We start from the raw sequence: 16,872 nt of genomic DNA on the forward strand, positions 1-16,872 counted from the left end.
TGAGAGCTGAATACAAGTTTAAGAATTCCTAAAGCTAGAACTGGAATAGGTCTTCCATCTCCAACATTCAGGAATCTTTCTCCTTCTTCAAACCTCTCACTGACCTGAAGTCCCTGCAACGAATTGCAAATATTAAAAGGACTACCGGTATCCAATACCCAAGTCGAATTATCACAAATAGAAAAATTACAAGGCGTTATCATATAAATACCTTGATTGCAACTGATTTTCCACTTTTTTTTGGCCTGTTCGGATCAAGAGATGCAATGTACAGAGGACAATTCCTCTTCCAATGCCCTTGCTTCTTACAGTAGAAGCACTCTGCCTTACTCTGATCAGCCTTCTTCTTCTTAGTCTGACTTGCTCAGCATGATGCACCTTTTTTTTTGATTTTTGTTTTTCTTCTTCCCTTTCTTAAAGGGACCACGACCCTTGGACGAACCTCCCACTAAATTCACCGACCCTTTTAGGAGTTGGTGATCCTTCTCAAAAGTTTGTAGTAAACCCAACAATTGGTGATAATTTACTACCGGTTTTCATACGAAAATTGGTGAGAAATGGGCGGTACGAACCAGGAAGAGAGTTCAGTATAGCATCTTTTTCCAATTGATCATGAAGGGAAAATCGAGAGTGCTCAGGCGCTCGATCAACTCAATCATGTACAATACATGATCAGTCACCGATGCCCCATCCTTCATCCGTGCACTGAAAATAGCACAACTAGTCTTGTGCCTTTCAACGTCGTCGGGAGTGCCAAAAGATTCGTTCAACACTTGAACAATTTCGGGCTGGGCATTCTCGAACCGGCGACTGAACTCGTCGCTCATTGCAGCAAGCATAATGCATCGGACAGTGATACGGTCATTGAGCCACTTCTGATAAGTTTCTCTGATCGTACCCCGTGCATTACCAGCAGGCTGCTCAGGTGCTGGATCCGTTATCACATAAAGGATCCGTTCATGCTCTAGCACAATCTTAAGTTTCCTAAGCCAGTTATTGAAATTGGGTCCAGTCAACTTGTCATTATCCAACAATGAACGAAGTGACAAACTAGTGGCCATTTCTGCATAAAAAGAAAATCGGCTATCAATATGAATTGACAATACCCTAAAGACTTGGACTTTAGTCTAAAGGTCCTCCCACTATTTTATACAAATTTGTAGCCTCTACCTCAAATTCGAAAATTACACTTAAATCTTTAGTGAGCACTAGAACCCAATTGATCGCATATGGGCCCGAGTGTGGCTCGGCCAACCCATATGCACCTATTGGTAGGTTCTGAACCAATTGTTTCACCAAAATTTCTAGTGATAATTTTGCCCAGTCTCTTTGGCAGGCATGTGGCGCTCCACCGAAGATTCTGGTTAGGTCCAACCATTAAATGATAGGTTCCGTGTAATCAACTAATAGATGACCAAGCCCGAGTGGCTCGGCCCACCTGACCACTATTGAAGGTACACTCGACTCATCATATATCAAATGACAATTCCAATGCCTGATAAGCACCAGGCATGTGGCGCCTCCAATGATTATCGAAACATTGGACTCATTATCATCTAACTTAATGGGAGGCTATGACCTAGTTATCCCCATAACTATTTCATTTTAAGGACCTAATAATTTTAGAGGATTAAATTAGGATAGATAAGAAGATCCGGTTAACCTAAATTCTCCCACTGACTTCACAAGTCAGATTATAAAGAATTAGATTCAAACCGGTTAAGGAGGCACCTAAATCAGTCAAACTGATTTTTCTTACAGGCATGGGTTAACTCGAATCATTAAATGATCCAATACAAAAATGATTGACCAAATCGGCCAGGTAAGTGAGATCGGTGGAAGGGATATGCCATTAACTCGACAAAGACGCATCAGTGCGAGTAGCTCCCAATTAAAAACCACCGGTCGAGTCTGCCAAACTTACCTTAGACACCGATTGGTTAATCAATTTTGATTTTGACCATCCTAATGACTCGGTCTCAACCACGGAGCCTAAATCAAGTTCCATCTTGGTCTGATCAAAGACATGAAATTGATCAATCTACAACTATTATTTGACCTAGAGTTTTCTTGACCTAATATAGTTACTACTTAATTAGATTTGATCAATTAACTCTAATTGGACCATGTTTGATTCTAACCCTAGGTCTAACCCAATCTTAAGAACTTGATTTGAGCTAACCCAAATGCCCCATGAATTATGCAATGTCATTGAATTGAGTTCACAATTCTAGATCTAGGTTTTTCATCATCACTTAATTCTTAATTAGTGTAAGTTTATGAAAATTCAGATCATTGCATTATCTTAATTACATACTAACTACAAAGTTTCAGTTCTTAAAACTTATTTTTCAGATCTAAGATTTGTAATTAATCATGTTAAAATTCAGATTTAATTCATGTTTAAATCTTAGATGATTTATGTCCATATATCATATATACAAACTCATATGAATTAAACTTAAACAACATACATCATATGCATTTGTTTTCAGATTTGATTTGTCATACAAATTAAAAAATAAATGAATTATAAATTTTATTTAGATCTAATCTAAATAAGTTTATGATTTTAGATTTATTCATGTTCTTTATATCACATATATCATCAACATGAATTTACCTAGATCTCATGCATCACATGCATTCTATTTTTCAGATCTAATTAATCATGTAAAAACAGTAAACTAAATCAATCATAAATTTCTTTTAAATCTGATCTAAACAAATCCATGATTTTAGATTTAATTACAAAGATTAAAACTACTTTTAATCTTCTTTTTGTGGTTCATCTTCAAGGATTGAATCACAGTGGCACCCCTACACGCCATAAGAGATCCCATTGAATAGCAAAAGAGGGGTTATGAGCCCTTCTTTCTCCTATGACGCGGATGGCCTGGTGATCATTCCAATCCAGATTACTTGACTACTAGGATTAGAAAACTTGTTTTAGGCATAAATGTTTAAACTACTTTGAAACCTGGCTCTGATACCACTGTTGGAAACCCCTGGTGGTCGCATTGCATATAATTTTAAAAATTTTACAGCGGAAGCATGAATTAAACTATTTAATTCCTATGTCTAAAACAAAAATAGATCTAGAACTTTAAACATTTATCCTAATAAGTAGGCATGATTCTATGTCTAACATGTAGTCATGCAGAATTTCAGCAACCTAGTTGATTTCTAATTTTAATTTTTAATGAGATCAGATCTCATACCTTTTTGCTTTGAGAACTTTGATGATGCCTTGATCACCTTGTATAGCCGCACACGTGTCCGGCCTCTACGGATAGTCCACGCGAAGCTCTAGGAAGATCCACAACTGCAGGAGTGCTAGCTCGTGCAGAGGTGCTGCAGTGGCTGAACTTTTCTCCCTCGAAGCACTCAACTTTTGATTCTTCTTTGAGAGGATGAAGGATGGAGATGAAGGAGAAAGAAGGAGGAGAGAAGGTGGCTGGCTCTCAGAATTTTTTCAGAATTTAGAACCCTTTCTAAAGACCATCTCACAAACCCTAAGTGTGGGGTCCTTTTATAGCCAAAAGACCCCCCACGCCTCACACCTCTTTTGGCCAATGAATTTGGCTGATAAAATTTCCAAAAAATTTTGGTGAATCGGAAGCTAAGAGATGAACAAATTCTCTTTTAATCTTGTGCCAAGAATCCTAAAAATTAGGGGGTTATTGCACCCAAACTTCAGCTGCACGCCACCTGCTTGATGCGTCATGCAGTCCCTACAAATTAGGGATTTGATTCCTATCTTTTTAGGAAGATTTGAGGTGCCATATTTTTCTGAAAAATAGCCCCACATCCTCTTTCCTCACGCAAAAATTGGCCAAAAATAAAGAGGATAGGCACCACTGCTTTTAGGGATAAGGATGAGGTATCTTTCTTCTCCAAGAAAGAAAGCTAGGGTCCTAAATTTTAGGAATTCTTCTCCATAATAAATTCTGATTATTTGGACTCTTAATCATCATAAATAAGGACTCTTAATTGACTTGAGTCAATCTCAATCCAATTGGGTCAAGTCCGATCAATTAGGTTATGCCAATCGGCTCGGGTCGAACCCGATCGAATTAGGTCAAACCCTAATTTAGCCCAAATTGAATCTAATTCAATTTGGCTAATTAAAGTCCAATAATTCAATCAAATTGAATTTATTAGTAATCTAATTACTAATTAACCCTTCAATAATTCAATAATTATTTTAATGCAACTTTTGCTTAGGATAATTTGTCAATCGAATTGACCAAATTATCCCTGAATGATTCTTAATCATCAATCAGCCATTTGATCAACCTAGAAACTTCTATGCGTGTGACCCCATAGGTTCAAACCTAAGCCGTAGTACAAGAACAACTTCTTTGTACTAATCAAAATGACCATCTAACAATGGTACCGCGACGTCCGGATAGGCCGAATTGTTCGTCCGATTTCTGTCTACCTAAAAATATGCTAGACAGATCGTTGTTAGAACCGACGAACAAAAGTTAAATTTAATTCTACTCTTACCTCTCCTACTCGAAGAATAGCGGTTGTAAGAGGTCCGATCCACAGGGAGGCGATTGGAGTTGCATAAAAATTAGAACGTTTCACTCGGATTTGAAATCGATTTTTGAATGATAAAAGGAAAACATTATTTTGAGGATGTTGAATGTTTTCTAATTGAAATTAACTAAAAGACAGGTACTTAGATTCGAAAAGCATTTATTTAATTAATCAGAAAAAAAAGTTTTTGTATAAATTAAAATAGACGACACTAAGAAGATTGAAGCGTGAAACATAAATTTCATAAAAGAAATTAAATATATTGGCATTCAAAGAAAATTAAAAGATTGCATAAAAAAATAGAAATTAATTTGAATCTAGAACAGGGATTGCATGAAAGAAAAATGATAGATTTAGAAAACTAAATTGATTACAATGCTGGAAATGAATATTGGTAGCTTGTGCTACCTTCTTCTGCAATTAAAATAAAGGGAAGGAAATAACAAAATAAAAAGAAAGAAAACATCTCCTTCCTCTCCCACGGTGGAAACAACATAAAATACTTCTTTTTTTTTTCTTTCTTCTTCCCAAAAGAACAGAGCATCCCCTGTTTCTTTTCTTTCTCTCTTCTCTTCCCAAGCCGATGGCCTCCTCCTCCTTGGACTCCACCCCCAACCGAGCACCACCTCTCTTCTCTTCCTCCTTCTCCTTTTATAGGCCGCGGACGGATGGCCTGATGCGGAAGGAAGATGGCAGACGCGGATGGAAGGTGGGACGCGCAAGAGGCGTGACGGGCAAGGGATTCCCTCTTCTCCCCTCTTCTTCGCACGGGGTGACCTGGAGGATGCGTGGAAGATGGATACGGGGCGCTGGGATCACGGAATGGGCGCACGACTGGATTGGGGTCGCGGGATCTCGAATCCGGGAGAGGGGGACGCCGGATTGCTGATGCGGATGGGGGCTGATGGTGATCCGTGGCTGGGGCGGAAGAAGAGGCGGAGGAGGTGCTGAAGATTGGAGGAATCACCGAGGAGGCGATGATGGCGTGATCCGTGGACGGCTGGGATTCCGGGCGTTGCTGGCACGGTGGCTGGCAACGCGGAAGAACTTCCTTCTTTGGTTGCTGGGAAGGAGCGAAGGTGTGGCTGGCTGGCGGGCTGAGGCGTTGAAGACGGGGAGAGGAAAATGGATGCGTGATGCTGGGGATCCAACGGGAGCTGGCAACGCAGAATCAAGATGCGACGCGATTGGGAGCTGGAATCAAAGTTGGGCTGAGACAACAGTGGGTGGCAGCCAGGTAGTGACTCGACTCCATCAGGGTGATGCCCGTGGGAATTAAGACAATTCAGATGCAGTTGGGCTCGGTTGAACCTGGACATGGAATGTGGGATGCTTGCACACATAAAACATTAGTTAGTTTAATTTTATTTTAAATGTATTAGCTAAAATACTAATTAAAATGGCTTGACGATTGCACTTTTGTGCTTCTTATCACACCCCCCAACTAGCTTATTGCTAGTCTCTAAGCAATTTTGTGCGACAATGATAAAATGAGAGTGCAAAAGTTTTATTATTATATATATATAAATATACATGAACTAAGATAAATACTTCACTTTCGTAGAGCATTACGATTGCACTTAGCACGTGCAACAAGCCGTTAAACCCCTAAGTTACCCTAGTGGACGAGTGTTGTCTCGTGAGGGTTTGCAGTGAAGTTACCCACAAACTTCAATCCCAAAATAAAATTTGGTTTATGAAATGAAAGTCTAATTTCAAGTAAATAACTGATAAGAATTTCAAAAGCACACAAGATTTTAATTACTAAGTAGCCCAAATTTTAGGTTAGTATGCAATTTAAGTTGAAGTTATTAAGTTTTCTGCTAGGGAGTTGTAATACTTATTTATACTTGAGTGCTTAGTGAAGTCTAGACCATGCACCAGCTAAGGTTTCGGATCTCCAAAATATCGCTAATATTAGTAGTTTCCAAGAATTGGTCGGACAAGACCTATTTGCTGATTCAAAATCATCTTATCTGCAGGATTTCGAGAGCTGTGGATGTTTACTTTAATACCTCATGGGCTTTATCTGTAATATTCTAGTTTACTCGAATTTTTACAACGACGGCTTTCACACTATTGTCTTTCTTAAGGTCAATATACATTTTTTTTCATCATTTTTTTTTTGTTTTTTGTTTTTTTTTTTGTTTTTTTTTCATTAAAGAGAAATGATAGTGTATATATTGTGCACTTTTACTCCTGTGATGATTCCTCCATGTAGCGAGCAATTAGTCGACAATTCTCACACCAGTTGGCATGAGGTGTCGGGCATCAAGACTCCCCTACGGACCTATGCTCGGGTTCCTCATCACAAGCCCGCTGACCTTTGACAATAGGTAGCCCTTTTCGATGTACCTGACTAAATCCTTTTTTTTTTTCTTTTTTTCTTTTTTTTCTTTTTTTTTTAGATCAGAAAAAGATGGTTCATCAGGATTCAAGATTGCTACCATATTCTCAACACAATGTCGAACCTATACCTTAGAAAGTGCAGGCCACATGTGTTGTGAAATTCAAAGCACTAATTAGCTTACAACTCACTAAAAGGAACTTAATAAAAAGAACTCACTTTGCAACTACTTCCAACTAGTCATTGGGCTCTTAGATTTTATATACCTTGTGTGTTGTAAATTTTTTTTTTCAAAAATTTTACCTAAAAACTCTTTTTTTAAAATTTTTATAAAAACTCTTTTTTTTTAATTTTTTATAAAATTTCAAATGCTTAAAAAAAATACCCCCAAACCTAAATCTAACATTGTCCTCAATGTTAAAGAAAATTTAAAGCAGTAAGAGGACAGAGGAGAAGTACCTGATATGGGTGGGTAAATTGAAAGTTGGGGGCAAAATCCCCCCAAACCTGGCATGTTAGTAATTTATTGATGATTTTTTTTTTTTAATAAAAGAAACTTACATGTTGGGGTTGCCTCCCAAAGAGCGCTAAGTTTTATGTCTTCAGCCAGACAAAATGTAAATCCTCCTTTTTCAACCATTATCTAAGAATGGTTTTGGAAGAGTCCGATGAAGAACAGTCGGCTGATGACGATCTATGCTCATAAGGGGAACAGAACTAAGAGGCGCATGCTTGACCCTTTCCTCGGAATGGGCAAGGTAAGCTTCTAAAGGGTCCTTATTATAAGTTTGTAAGAAAGTCTCCTGAACCAGACTTTCAATCATGTCAACTTCATTGATTTCTTTGTCGTCTGGTGGTTGTTTACTTATATTTGAAGACATTAAGCTCGACTTTCATGTTGCCAAAAGATAACTTCAGCATCCCATTTCGACAGTTGATCACAGCATTCGCTGTGGCTAAAAAAGGTCTACCTAAAATTATAGGTGTGTGACTGTCTGGATGTATTGCAGGTTCAGTCTCAAGGATAACGAAGTCCACAGGATAGTAAAACTCATTTACTTTCACTATTACATCCTCTACAATCCCCTTGGGGTACTTCACTGTCCTATCTGCTAAGAAAAGGGTAATATTTGTAGGCTTTAATTCCCTCAAACCTAATTTTTGGTACACATAGTAGGAAAGTAGGTTTACACTGGCTTCCTAAATCTAATAGAGCTCTCTGGATGATCGTCTCTCCTATTTTTATTTCAATAGTTGGGCAACCAGGGTCTTTGAATTTCGGGGCAATCTGTTGTTGAATGAGAGATGAGGCTTGTGCAGCCATAACAGCTTGCCTAGGAATACTGGTTTTTTCTTTTGACCGTGGTGAGGTCTTTTCAAGAATTTTGTATAGGAGGGAATTTGTCTTATGGCATCGAGAAAAGGTATATTTATTTGAACAGTTTTAAAGACTTCCATGATTTCATCAAAGTTAGATTGTTTCTTGGAGTCCTGAATGAAAGTGAATCCTAGGTTCTTCGGTGTTAAGCATGCGGATTTTTTTTTTTTAAAAACCATGGCTGAACCTGATCGGGTTGCCTATGTACCCCTTCATAAGGGGGATCAAGCCATACGTAGTTCTTTTTAAGTTTTAAAACGCAGCGAAAAAATCGAATCAAACAATTTAATTCATGCATGCTTACAAGATCAAATCTAGAAATCAGCACCTTAAGAACACATAGGATTATGCCGGAATCGTTTAAACAATTATGCTAAAACTTTCATGCATGATTAACTATCAGATCTGAAACTTAAGAACTCTATTCCGATTAATCTCCGAATATCCATTGAATGGATTCTGGAGATATCTCCGTGAGGAGCCCCAAAAGAGGGTAAAACCTCGGGGAATCAGACCTAGATCTTGACACCATAATAAAAGATTAATGTAGGATTAATACCTTTTATGATGGATGAAACTTGTGGATCTGATCCTCGACTTCGCAGCCACGCACACGAATGGCCTCTACGAGAAGTCCACGCGAAGTTCCTAAAGAGATCCAATCCTGCGGAAGTGCTAGCTTGCGCAGAATTTCTTGAGGCTGAAATTTGATCTTCCAAACACTATCAACTTTTGATCCGCCTTCTTGGAAGAACTTGGAGGAAAGGTTTAAAGGAATTGAAGAGGACTTAGATCTGATCTAAAGACTCTTATCAGGGACCCCTAACACTAATGGCGCGATGGACTTAGAGGAGGAAGAAGTCAGCTAGATTGAATGCAGAATTTTTCCATGCATGAACTAGGGTTCCTCTCTTTTCTTTTTCCTTTTTTCTTCTTCTTTTTCTCTCTTTTTTCCTTGAATTCGACCACCAGATGATGGAGGTCCTTTTAATGTTGCTCTCCTACCTAACTTCATGCCAACCATCCCATATTTGTGGAGGATTTTGTGGGGTTTTGAATTTTGAATTCAAAATTCAAGTTCATGTGCCATTACATGATGAAGCTTGATCTAATCTAAACCATTCATCATGTTGCCACTTTCCTCTTTCAATTTCGAAATTCCCATGCCCCTAATCAGATTAGAGGGTCACGTGGTGATTTTGTGGTGATTAAATTCGAAATTCAACCTTAATTAGAAGTGAAATAAAGATAAGGATGGCATATGTCATGAAGAGAGAGAATTTGATCTTATCCAATTCTTTTCATGAATTTATCTCTCCATTTCGACCCATCTAATGATGAAAGAGGTCCCTGATGTTGCCAAGTGTCCCATGGCACCATTAAATAAATTAAATTAATTTTTAATCATATTAAAAATCAATTTATGGCGCCATGCATGGATATGTGACAAGTGGATTTCAAGATCCGAATAGTTTCAGATCAAACCCATTTAATTTAATTAAATCCTAACAATTAGAATGATTCAATTACCATGGGTTAAACCTAATCCAATTAGGTCAATCCCTAATTAAGCACAAATTTAATCTAATTTAATTTGGTCAACCTAAGTCCTCTTGATTCAGACCTAATCCAATCAGGTCAAAAACCCTGATTGAGCCCAGAATTGAATCTAATTCAATTTGGCTCATCCTTAGTCTAATTACTCAATCCAATTGAGTTCATTAGCAATCTAATTACTAATTAATCCTCCGATAATTACTTTAATTATTTTATAAGATAATTTGCCAATCGAATTGACCAAATTACCCCTGAATGATTCTTAATCATTCATCAGCCTTCTTGATCAATCAGGAATCTTCTATGCGTGTGACCTCATAGGTTCGAACCTAAGCCGGTAGTATAGGAACGACTTTCTACACTAATCGATGTGACCATCTAGCAATGTTACCCGACGTCCGAATAGGCCGAATATATGCGAAGCAAATATTCTGGAACCCTGAACTATGGTTACTGTATAATTCAATCCCTTTGACTCTTAATGCCAGGATGACTTAGAGCTCACTGTCAACCCTATAATTAGTACATCCATTATGTGATTAACTTTAGATATCCCGTGACTCCTCACTGAGATTACCCTGGCCAAGGTTTTGCTAAATTAGTCACAAGACATTATCTCCTGTTTGCAGGAGGGGTCAATTCCATCTTGACTCACAACTGACTACGCAAGTACTTGACTGCACCCAGTGACCTTCCGTCACTGAATTAGAAATTCAGGTAGTCCGGTACCAAAGTACAGTGAGTTGCTTGCTAGTCACAGGTTGCGGTCTCAGGTCAGAGGGCCAAACTTATACCCATATCCACTCGGAACATCTCTCGACAGTAGAGCGTTCCGGAATTGGTCACGTTCAGTGAAATGTACTCCTACACTTCACCTGTATGGCATACCAGTGTCTCCACACTCCTTGGTTAAGAGGACAACCAACGTATATGTCACACAACGACCTAATCTCGATAATGTTGTCGTCCTAGTAACAACATATCATTTGGTCGCGAACAAGTTTAAGGACTCAAAGATAAATCCTCCTTTATCATAACATAAGTCCTAAGGACTTCATCATATAAGAGTTCATTTGAAGATGAAATGATGAATAATGCCAAATAATACTTTATTAATTTGTCAATTTATTTACAATATTCAATCATCAATATGCTGACGATTGACATTTAGGATACAATTCCCAACAACTCCCACTTAGCCTAAAGCCAATCGGCACAGTATCTAATACCCATCTTCGACTTGTGTTCGTTGAACTCTTTGATGCCGAGGACTTTGGTAAATGGGTCAGCCAGATTTTCTTTTGTGTCAATCTTCTGGATCAATATCACCTCGTTCTATAATCTCTCGAACCAGGTGATAACGTCGCAGAATATGCTTGGTCCGCTGATGTGCTTTAGGTTCCTTTGCCTGAGCTATGGCTCCAGTGTTATCACAAAATATAGGAACTGGACCATCAATGGAAGGTGCCACTCCCAGCTCGGTGATGAACTTGCGCAACCATACGGCTTCCTTGGCTGCATCAGATGCTGCAATGTATTCTGCTTCACATGTAGAATCTGCCACTGTATGCTGCTTGGAACTCTTCCAGCAGATGGCCCCACCCTTAAGAGTGAAGATATATCCCGTCACGCTCTTGCTATCATCTTGATCTGACTGAAAACTTGAATCGGTATATCCCTCAAGTTTTAAGTCAGAATCACCGTAGACAAGCCACTGATCTTTAGTATTTCTCAAATACTTAAGGATGGTTTTGACAACCTTCCAGTGGTTGCTACCTGGATCAGACTGGTATCTACTCACTACTCCTAGTGAGTATGCCACGTCTGGTCTAGTACATGTCATGGCATACATTATAGATCCCACTGCCGAAGCATATGGAATTCTATCCATAGTCTCTCTTTCTTGAGAGGTTGTCGGACAATCCCTTTTAGAGAGGTTAATTCCATGGCCCATTGGAAGATAGCCTTTCTTGGAATTAATCATACTGAACCTTTTCAGTATAGTATCAATGTATGTGGATTGGGATAATCCAAGCAATCTTCTAGATCTATCTCTATAGATCTTCATCCCTAGGATGTAAGATGCTTCTCCCAAATCCTTCATGGCAAATTGAGATGATAGCCAAACCTTTATTCCTTGTAATGCAGGAATGTCATTCCCGATTAAAAGAATGTCATCCACATACAAAACAAGAAATATAATAACTGAACCATTTGCCCATTTATAAATGCAAGGTTCCTCTTCATTCTTAATGAAGCCATATGATTTGATCACCTTATCAAATCGTATGTTCCAACTCCGTGAAGCTTGCTTTAATCCATAAATGGATTTTTGAAGCTTGCACACCTTAGACTCATCTGCAGATATAAAACCTTCAGGTTGCATCATATACACCTCTTCTTCTAAATCTCCATTTAGAAAAGCGGTTTTAACATCCATCTGCCAGATTTCATAATCTAAGTGTGCTGCTATCGCAAGCATAATCCGAATGGATTTGAGCATTGCCACAGGAGAAAACGTCTCGTCATAGTCAATACCATAACGTTGACGATATCCCTTGGCAACCAGATGGGCTTTATAGGTCTCTACTTTTCCGTCTGCGCCCCGTTTTCTTTTGAAAATCCACTTACACCCTATGGGTTTAATCCCTTCGGGTGGGTCAACTAATGTCCATACATCATTGACCTTCATGGATTCCATTTCGGATTGCATGGCTCCAAGCCATGCATCAGAGTCATGCCTCTGCATAGCATCCATATAGGTGATCGGATCCTCATTGTTTTCATCAAGTTCGACAGGATCCCCGTCCTGGACCAAGAAACCGTAGTATCTGTCCGGCTGACATGGTACTCTACCTGATCGCCTTAATGGTGCATCTAAGATGGGTTCTGGATCTGATCTAATCAAATCTGACTCAACTAGTTCAGTAGATGGTGTCGGATCTTCTACATGTTGAACTTCCCTAAGCTCAACATTAGAGCTTTTAGTTCCTTCACTAAGGAATTCTTTCTCTAAGAAAACAGCTCTATTGCTTACGAATAACTTTTGTTCTTCAGCAAAGTAGAAGTAATATCCTTTAGTTTCTTTAGGATAACCAACAAAGAAACATTTGTCAGACTTGGGTTCAAGTTTGTCTGTCTTCAAACGTTTGACATATGCTGGACACCCCCAAACCCTAAGGTGAGACAGCATTGGCTTACGTCCAGTCCACATCTCATGTGGTGTTTTATTTACAGACTTACTTGGAACCTTATTTAGAATGTAGCAGGCTGACTCAAGTGCATATCCCCAAAAGGATATGGGCAGACTTGCAAACCCCATCATGGATCGAACCATGTCTAACAGAGTTCGATTTCTTCTTTCTGATACACCGTTATACTGTGGTGTACCAGGAGGAGTCCATTGGGAGAGAATCCCATTCTCTCCTAAATATGTCAAAAACTCATTGGAAAGGTATTCGCCTCCTCGATCTGATCGAAGAGTTTTAATACTCTTTCCAGTTTGTTTTTCTACTTCATTACGATACAATTTGAACATTTCAAATGCTTCAGATTTATGTCTCATTAAATAGACATAACCATACCTAGAAAGGTCGTCTGTAAACGTAATGAAATATGAATACCCACCTCTAGCATCTGTGCTTATTGGCCCACATACATCAGAATGTACAAGGGTCAATAAATCACTGGCTCGTTCATCTTTTCCGGTAAAAGGTGATTTGGTCATCTTACCAAGAAGACATGACTCACAGGTTGTCAATGATTCACAATCATTAACATTGAGGATTCTCTCTTTACTTAACCTGTTCATCCTGTTCTTGTTAATATGACCTAGCCTATGATGCCAAAGGTAGACATCCGTGACATTATCTATTCTAGGACGCTTACTTGACGTGTACATTACATTAACAGGTTGTGATAACAAGTAGATGCCATTGCTCAATTGTCCATTCATTACAGTAACACCATTCATAATGATATCACAAGAATATTTCTTTATTGAAATTTCATAACCGTTCATGGCCAAAAGGCCTACGGAAATTACATTCAATAAGAATGCAGGACAATAGTGACAATCACTCAAGACAACTACATGAGAATTGAAAACAAGTTTGAGATTTTCTAAAGCTAGAACTGGAACAGATCTTCCATCTCCAACATTCAGGAATCTCTCGCTGTTTTCAAATCTCTCATTGACCTGAAATCCTTGCAATGAATTGCATATATTAAACGGACTTCCAGTATCTAATACCCAGGTTGAATTATCACATATAGAGAAATTACAAGGTGTTATCATATAAATACCTTGATCAGCAACTGATTGCCCTTTTCTCTTGCTTAGCCTGTTCGGGTCAAGTGAGGTAAGGTACTGAGGACAATTCCTCTTCCAATGCCCCTGCTTCTTACAATAGAAGCATTCTGCTTGACTTTGGTCATCCTTAATCCTTTTGGTCTGACTATGCTGAGTTTTCAGCTTTCTATACCAATTATTGAAGTTGGGACTAGTCAACTTGTCATTATCCAATAATGAGCGAAGTGACAAACTTGTGGCCATTTCTACATAAAAGAAAATTTGGCTATTAGTATATGAATTGACTAAACACAGTAGACTTGGACTTTAGTCTAAAGATACTCCCACTATTTTATACAAATTGGTAGCCTCTACCTCCAATTCGAAAAATTACTCCTAATTCTTTAGTGGGCACTAGAACCCAATAGATCGCATATAGGCCCGAGTGTGGCTCGGCTAACCCATATGCACCTATTGGTAGGTTCTAAACCAGTTGCTTCACCAAGCAACTTCTAGTGATAATTTTGCCCTAGGTTCTTCGGCAGGCGTGTGGCGCCTCCACCAAATATCCTAGTCAGGTCCAACCATTAAATGATAGGGTTAAGTCTAATCAACTAATAGACGACCAAGCCCGAGTGTGGCTCGGCTCACCTGACCGCCTATTGAAGGTACACTTAACTCATCATATATTGAATGACAATTCCAATGCTTGATAAGTACCAGGCGTGTCGCGCCTCCAATAATTATCAAAACATTGGACCCATTATCACCCAACTTAATGGGAGGCTATGACCTAGTTATCCCCATAACCATTTCATTTTAAGGACCTAATAATTTTAGAGGATTTCATAATTAAGATAGATGAGAAGATCCGGTTAGTCTAATTTCTCCTACTGACTTTACCAAATCAGATTAGACTCAAACTGGTTAAGGAGACACCTAAATCAGTCAAACTGATTTTCCTTATAGGCATGGGCTAACTCGAATCATTAAGTGATCCAATCAAAATGTGATTGACCATGTCGGCCAGGTAAGTGAGATCGGTGGAAGGGATATGCCATTAACTCGGCAAAGACGAATCAGTGCGAGTAGCTCCCAATTAAAAACCACCGGTCAAAACTGCCAAACTTACCTTAGACACCGACTGGTTAATCAATTTCGATTTGATTACTCAAATGACTCGGGCTACACCTCTGAGCCTAAATCAAGTTCCATCTTGGTCTAATCAAAGACATGGACTTGATCCATCTACAACTATTGTAAATTGATCTAGAATTTTCTTGACCTAATCTAGTTACTACTTAATTAGATTTGATCAATTAATTCTATTTGTCCATGTATGATTCTAACCTTAGGTCTAACCCAATCCTAGGAACTTGATTCAAGCTAACCCATATGCCCAAAGAATTATGCAATGTCAATTAATTGAGTTACAATTCTATTTCATAACACTTAATTCTCAATTAAGTTTAGACTTATGAAAGTTTTGATCATTGCATATTTCTTTTTAATTACATATTAATTACAATCTTTCAGTTCTTAAAACATATTTTCAGATCTGAGTTTTTGTAATTAATCACATGTAATCAGATTAAATTCATGTTTAAGTCATTATATTTAATGTTCATGCATCACATATACATAACAACATGAATTAATACAAACAACATACATCTTATGTATTTGTTTTTTCACTTTTATTTTCAGATCTGATTTGTTCATTAAAATCAGAGATCATATGAATCATAAATTTTATTTAGATCTAATCTAAACAATATTATGATTTCAGATTTATTTATGTTACAAATCTTAACACAAACATGCATCATATGCATTCAAAATTTCAGATCTAGTTAATCATGCATAATCAGCAATTAAATCAATCATAAAAAATACTTTAGATCTAATCTAAGCATGCTCATGATTTCAGATTTAATTACAAGAATTAAAACATAAAAGTTTAAACATGAACCTGGCTCTGATACCACTGAAAGGGGGAGTCTCTACTCCTACATGGGTTCGGTCCTATTAAAAATAGGGTGACACCCATGTATACCTATCAGAGCACGCATCTCTATACGCCTCCGGATGGAGAGCCACGCTTCGTCACACGATCACGCGTGAGAGTTTCCGGAGATCGGTCACAACTCTTGGACCTTTGCTCTGATACCACTGAAAGTCAATCCTAGGTTCTTCGGTGTTAAGCATGCGGATTTTTTTTTTTTTAAACCATGGCTGAACCTGATCGGGTTGCCTACGTACCCCTTCATAAGGGGGATCAAGCCATATGTAGTTCTTTTTAAGTTTTAAAACGCAGCGAAAAAATCGAATCAAACAATTTAATTCATGCATGCTTACAAGATCAAATCTAGAAATCAGCACCTTAAGAACACATAGGATTATGCCGGAATCGTTTAAACAATTATGCTAAAACTTTCATGCATGATTAACTATCAGATCTGAAACTTAAGAACTCTATTCCGATTAATCTCCGAATATCCATTGAATGGATTCTGGAGATATCTCCGTGAGGAGCCCCAAAAGAGGGTAAAACCTCGGGGAATCAGACCTAGATCTTGACACCATAATAAAAGATTAATGTAGGATTAATACCTTTTATGATGGATGAAACTTGTAGATCTGATCCTCGACTTCGCAGCCACGCACACGAATGGCCTCTACGAGAAGTCCACGCGAAGTTCCTGAAGAGATCCAATCCTGCGGAAGTGCTAGCTTGCGCAGAATTTCTTG

Source organism: Phoenix dactylifera, unplaced genomic scaffold, assembly GCF_009389715.1.
Source record: "Phoenix dactylifera cultivar Barhee BC4 unplaced genomic scaffold, palm_55x_up_171113_PBpolish2nd_filt_p 000481F, whole genome shotgun sequence".
Lineage (NCBI taxonomy): Eukaryota > Viridiplantae > Streptophyta > Magnoliopsida > Arecales > Arecaceae > Phoenix > Phoenix dactylifera.